The following is a 6983-nucleotide window of genomic DNA, read 5'->3' as shown; positions in this document are numbered from 1 at the left end:
GTTTTCACACGAATTAGGCTTCTTTGCCTGTGCAGATACTACAGATGCCCATGAATCTGTTGGGAAATTTTCTTCATAATCTTATAATTAATCTGAAGTGGATTACAAAATTTTAAAAACAGTTTAGTACTACTACTTTCACTGTTATTTAAAGTTTTCCTTATTTAAGTAAACATATTTTAGTAGGTATTTTAATTATTTATTTCCAGGATAATTTTGGGTTATGCACATAAATCTGGTGCACAGAAGTAATCAGGAAAACATGAACATGATGCAAAATTTGTGAAAGATCCAGATAAAATAAGAAAACCAGTAGGTAGCCACTTTTTACCAAAAAATAATCCAATATCAAATTAAGTAATCCTTCAGTGTCAGCAGAAGCAGAAACTTGTTCTGAGCAGAAACTTAAGCTATAAGAGGCAATCAGAAAGTTTCCAATTGAAGACCGTACAACCCAGAATCAGTATGCCACCCAGGAAAATTGTACTGATTGGTTGGTTTGTGGGGGGTTGAAGGGACCAGAAAATTGCATTGAGCACTGAGGTGATTATCCCACTGAAGCATCAGATTGAAGACACCTGTTTGGTAAAACACCATGTCCTACTGTGTGAAGAAGCCTGTAACTGCCTGCTGCACATCCTCACTTGACAGGGATTGTCAACTCTTCAAGGTCTTTTTCTGAGGGACTGAAGGAGTGTTAACCACATGGGGAGAGTTCAGGACTATAGGGTGGATGCTCAAGTGTCTTCCAGTTGAGTTGGCATAATTTCTGCACTACAACATTTGCAATATGGGGATGTGCATTATCATGAGCATGGCACACTATTCCACAACAGTGGTTTTCAACAGACATGCTACTCAATACAGATTCTTCATTGACCAACTGATTTCTATCAATGCTTGTCCTTTGGCAGTTAAGAAAAGAATAATAGCACATTGGCCCTGTTCGGACGGATTTGATAATAACAACATCACCATAGTTCAAGTTTCCCTGGTTACTGCATGCACATAGGAAAGACACAAATGCCACACTAATCCCTTGCCTACATTCAGTGCTTACATACACACATCAGAGTCATGCTAAATTGCATATGTTTTGTAGCAAGACCCTCAAACAGAAACTTTTTTATCGCTCCTTATAACTGCTTCTGATTATGTCATTTTGCCATCTAATGAAGGAGAGGCAGTGACTGACTGGGCAAAGAACATATCCATTTAATAATAGCGATAGAGACAGGTTTGGTAGAACTGGTGTTTTAAGTATTGATTCCATGTTCAAGAAATTATTGCTTAAAGAAAGAAGACTTTCTCATGAACTGTTAAAAAGAATTTTAGATGTTGCTATCTTTTTAGCCTCACAAAATTTTCCTTTTAGGGCAAGTAGTCACCAGTTAGGACAGCTAGATAATGGTAACTTCTTGGGGTTAACTGAATTATTGGTTAAATATGACCTATTTTTAAGAAACTATACAATTTATGTTAAAACCTGTTAACAGAAACATAAAAAGGTAGTACACTATTTAGCCTGGAGGGCACAAAAAGAACTTTTATATTTGTGTGGTGATGATATATTAAATAAAATCTTACAAGAAACAAGTTCTACTTTTTTCCTCTTCTCCCTCACCCACTCACCCCATCCAACCAATGCTATTTCTGATGTGTCTAAGACCAAACAGCAAGTTCTGATTTTAAGGTGTGTTTTTGTTCCCAAAGAGGAAAATAAATGGGTAATTCATGAGAGGTGTTTGAAATGCTTTTATTTACAGAAAAATATGCAATTAGTAATGCTATTGTAGATTTCCTTAATTAGCATGAAATTCATTTACAGTACTATAATGGTCACTGCTTTGATAATGGATCAAATATGTCTGTGCAAATAAAATGTGTGCAAGCAAAAATTACCTGTCAACAGTTTCTTCTTGTGCAGCTCATACTCTGAACTTAGTAGGATTACATTCTACAAGAAGTAATGAAGTAGTAGGTACATCCTTCAGCTGTCCAAACCAGCTGCACAATTTCTTCAGATCACCCCTCACAAGATGGGAAGAGTTATTAAAATACACAGCCAATCGATCTCTTCAAAGCCTGTCTGAAACGAGACGGAGTGCATGAACTGAGACAGAACAAGTCAGTGCAATTTATCTCTTGATGGGACAGCAAAGGTAACCAGTCTGATTAGATATGTCTCCAGGTCTGAAACATTGATTCTCTTGAGTGCTTGAAAGGGTGGTTTGGTGAAGACGTGAAAGCAGTTTGATTGTGCAGTCAAATGATATTTCCCTTGATACTGAAATGAAGAACATTAAATCTCATCTGTAAGAGCTTTTTGGCCTGAATTAGTAAGTAGCACTAAAAGAATGATAACTGAAATTGGGATTGAGGAAGATTTTTCCAAAAAGAGAAAGGAAGAGGAAGGTTTTCTTGAATGAATCTGACTGGGATAGTAGCGGAGTATCTGTCATACTCCCAGATGAACCTGAAGAACAACAATTTCAAAGAAAAGGTTTCTGACATAATCATACACAAGATTATACAACATAGTCTTTCACAGCTGGTATTTGCAGTTTAGCTGTGATTTATGGGCATAATTCCCTGCCTAATGTTTTGTCTTCTACTGCTGGAGACTTCATCAGATGCTTTAATGACCCAGAAAGCTGTTACAAACTCAAAACAAGTCCAGCAAGCCTCACTGTTTACATGTATCCACACATTATTTGATTCATGATGTCATCAGACCACTGTCTAAGACTGCAGAGCCATGCTGACATATGCTATGGAGCTTGTACAGGGGGAAAGAGTTGGAACTGCTTGTTTTATTTAGCACTAGGACCCAAAACTAGTCTAATTTCAGTCCTCCTTCATTTATACTGAAATTGCTTTCAAACTTTTTAATTTTTAAGGCCTCTCTGTACGTCCGAGCATAGTAATTATGAGACATTGCTAATAACACAGCATCAGAGAAAAGGACTTGGTGGTTTCCTGGTCCTAGTGCATTACCTGCTACAGCTAATTTGATTTTACACTCAAACACTAAAGAATCTTGTATATGCATGCATATTCAGATATAGAGATATGTAAACAGACAGAAGGTGCTGCGGTTGGCAACACCTAGATAAGACAACAAGTGTCTGGCGCAGTTGTTAGTTTGGTTACTGCTGCTACAATGGCAGGTTATGAAGATTTAACTGAGTTTGAAAATGGTATTATAGTGGCACATGAGTGATGGGACACAGCATGTCAGAGATAGTGATGAAGTGGGGATTTTCCTATACGACCATTTCACGAGTGTACCATGAATAGCAGGAATCCAGTAAAATATCAAATCTCCGACATCTCTGTGGCCAGAAAAAGATCTGCCAAGAATGGGACCAACAACAAAGGAAGAGAATCATTCAATGTGACAGAAATGCAACCCTTCTGCCAATTTCTGGGTCATCAACAAGTGTCAGCGTGTGAACCATTCAATGAAACACCATCAATATGGACTTTCGGAGCAATAGGTTCACTCATGTACCCTTTCCTGGGCCTATCAACATCAACATTGGATTGATGATGACTGGAAACATCTTGCCTGGATGAACGAGTCTTGTTTCAAATTGTATCAAGTGGATGGACATGTACGGGTATGGAGACTACCTCAAGAATCCATAGACCCTGTATGTCAGCAGGAGACTGTTGAAGCTGATGAAGGCTCTGTAATGGTATGGGGTGTGTCCAGTTGGGAGTGATATGGGACCCCTGATATGTCTAGATATGACTCTAGGAAGTGACACATATGTAAGCATCCTGTCTGATCACCTACATCCATTCATGTCCATCATACATTCAAATGGACTTGGGCAATTCCAGCAGGACAATGCGACACCACAAAGGTCCAGATTTGCTGCAGAGTGTCTCCAGCAACACTCTTCTGAGTTTAAACACTTCCACTGGAAACCAGACTCCCCAGACATGAAAATTATTGAGCATATCTAGGATGCCTTGCAACGTGCTGTTCAGAAGAGATCTCCATCCGCTTGTACTCTTACAGATTTATGGACAACCCTGCAGGATTCACAGTGTCAGTTCCCCTCAGACATTAGTCAAGTTCATGCCATGTCATGTTGCGGCACTTCTGCGTGCTCGCAGGGGCCCTGCATGATATTAGGGAGGTGTATCAGTTTCTTTGGCCCTTCAGTGTATATACTCCTGCTATGGCAAGCAGTGTGTGTAGATTCTTTGCACTGTTCTAATATTCATGCACCTTTCTTGTTGGTTTGAGCTCTGTACAAATACCATGTTTTCTGAGTAGTTTGCTGATGCAATCTGTGATAGCTTTTACAAGTAGAAGGAAAACTTTTCCTTTAGTTGGGTCTTATCACCAGAAACTAGACCTTTTAGAGTGTAGCATCCTATTTATCTGTTTATCAGAGTAGCTGTTTCTTCTGATGGCCTTTCTTAATTGATTGAGCTCGTCCTTCAAGAACCATTATTCATAGATTTTTTTCAGCCCATTCTGCTAACATTTTGATCACTCCTCTTCTCTGCTTGGGAAGGCAGATCGAATCTTTGTGAGGGTATCTATCTATGTGAGTGGGCTTTCTGTAGACTTCATGACCTGAAGTTCCATCAGGTTTTCTAATTATTTGTACATTTAAAAATGAAATATGACCATCATTCTCTTTGCACATAGTAAACTTTTTATTAGAATTAATATTATTCAGAAAATTTAGAATTTCAGAGAGTTATTTTTCTCCACAAAATGATATAATCTATCATCCACATACCGAAGCCAACAAGAGTATTTCTTCTTAGTCATGTGAAGGGATGCTTCTTCAAATTTTTCAATATGAAAATTTGCTACAGCTCCACTGATTGGGTTCCCCACACTCACACCATCAATTTGCTCATAGACATTGTTGCACAATTGAAAGTATGTTGATGTGAGACAATGTCTGAAGTGATCTATGATATCCTTTGATAAGGAAAGTTTTCATTCTGTTTGTAAAAACTACCACAGATTGCATCAGCAAAATACCCAGAAAACATGGTATTGATACGGTGTTTAAACTAACAAGAAAGGTGTGTGAATATTTGAACACTGCAAAGGACCTATGCTCACTGCTTGCCTCAGCAGGAGTATATAAAATCCCATGCTCTTGTGGCCAAGTGTGCATGTGAATTACAAAGAGAAGCATTAACATCCAGATAAAACAGCACAAGAGTAATTTTTTGCCTGGGCAAGATGGATAAATCACTGGTAGCAGATCATGCACTAGGACTGGAAAACCACCAAATTTATTTCTCTGGCGCTGTGATAATAGCAAAATCTAATAATTACTACACTAGGCTGTACAGAGGGGCCATATAAATTCAAAATCACATAAACAATTTCAACAGAAAAGAAGCATTGAAATTAGACTAGTTGTGGGCTCTAGTACTAAATGAAACAAACAGTGCCAACTCTTCCCTTCTACAAACTCCATGGTGTGCGTCAGCATGACTCCGCAGTCTTAGACAGCAGTTCGATGACGTCATGAGCCGACTGTTGTGTGGATACATATTAACAGTTCAGCTTTCTGAGCTTGATGTGAGGCTGTAAGAGCTTTCTGGGTCATTAAAGCCTCTGATGAAGTCTCGAGCAGTCAGTTTTATGGACAAGATTTTTTCTAAAATGGATACTTGGTATGAAGAAATGAGAAATTTTTGTACAACTTTTGAAGCTATTCTCAGACTAAATATAATTCTGGGTGATTTTGATATGATTAAGAAAATAAGTAGAAATTATCCTGACGATCTGAGGGATAATCTTATCAAACAAATGCAAATGTTTAAGTCAGTGAGTGCAGCTAGTGTTCAGGATTTGACAAAGACAACAGAAAACAGAGACCTTCGATTTCTTTTTTTAAATGAAATTTGTAAGTTGAGATTACAATCTGTGTTTCCTGGGTGTTACATTGTGCTCAGGATTTTAACCGGCCTACCGGTGACTGCTGCTTCAGATGAGAGAAGATTTAGTAAATTAGCATTATTTAAAAATCAGTGAAGATCAATAGAGCATGAACTTCTTTCTAAAATGAGCTTCAGAGATAGTGGGTGACTTCATCAGTTACAAGAATAAAAGGTTCAGTGTTCCAACTACATCTGTCTAAAATAGTTCAACTGACACTTTCAATCAGACTTTTTAAGTCAAGATAATGAAGTATGCTGAAAGGTTTCTCACTAAATGTTAGGTTTATTTCTTTTAGTAGCTATTATTATTATTACTATTATTATTATTATTATTGTTGTTGTTGTTGTTATTGTGTACACTACTACAGTTATGGAAAAAATCTCAACACCAAAAAATAATTAATGTAGAATTATGAAATTTCAGGAATACCTTTGTCTAGGTAACACTTTTAATTGATTAACAATGCAAGAGCACAGGTTAATGTAAGTGCGAGATGGTGTCATTGCGAATGTGAAATGCTGGTACATTAATAACCAATGTAATCACCAGAATGTTGAATGCAAGCATGCAAACATGTATGAATTGTGTTTTACTAGTGCTGGATGTCAGTTTGTTAGGTGGAGTTCCTTGCCTGTTGGACTTGGCCAGTTAATACAGGGACAGTTAATGCTGTTTGTGGATGATGTTGGAGTTTTCAACCAATGATGTCCCTGCAGGCCAAGCCAACATGTCAACACACTGCATAACATGTTGAGTTACAACAAAGATATGTTGGTGAGCATTACCCTCTTGGAAAACATCCCCTGCAATGCTGTTCATGAATGGTAGCACGAAGGTCAAATCACCAGATTGATGTACAGATTTGCAGTCAGGGTGCGTTGTATAATCATGAGAGCGCTCCTGCTGTCATAGGAAATCACAGCCCAGACCATAGCTCTGGGTGTAAGTCCTGTGTGTCCCAGTACACAGACAGACAGGTTGGTTGCAGGCCCTCAAATGGCCTCCTCCTAACCAACACACAGCCATTACTGGCAAAGAGCTTTCATCCTCC

This window comes from Schistocerca americana, chromosome 2 (assembly GCF_021461395.2).
Source record: "Schistocerca americana isolate TAMUIC-IGC-003095 chromosome 2, iqSchAmer2.1, whole genome shotgun sequence".
NCBI lineage: Eukaryota > Metazoa > Arthropoda > Insecta > Orthoptera > Acrididae > Schistocerca > Schistocerca americana.
The sequence above is the reverse complement of the archived record's forward strand: the minus strand, read 5'-3'. Positions refer to the sequence as shown.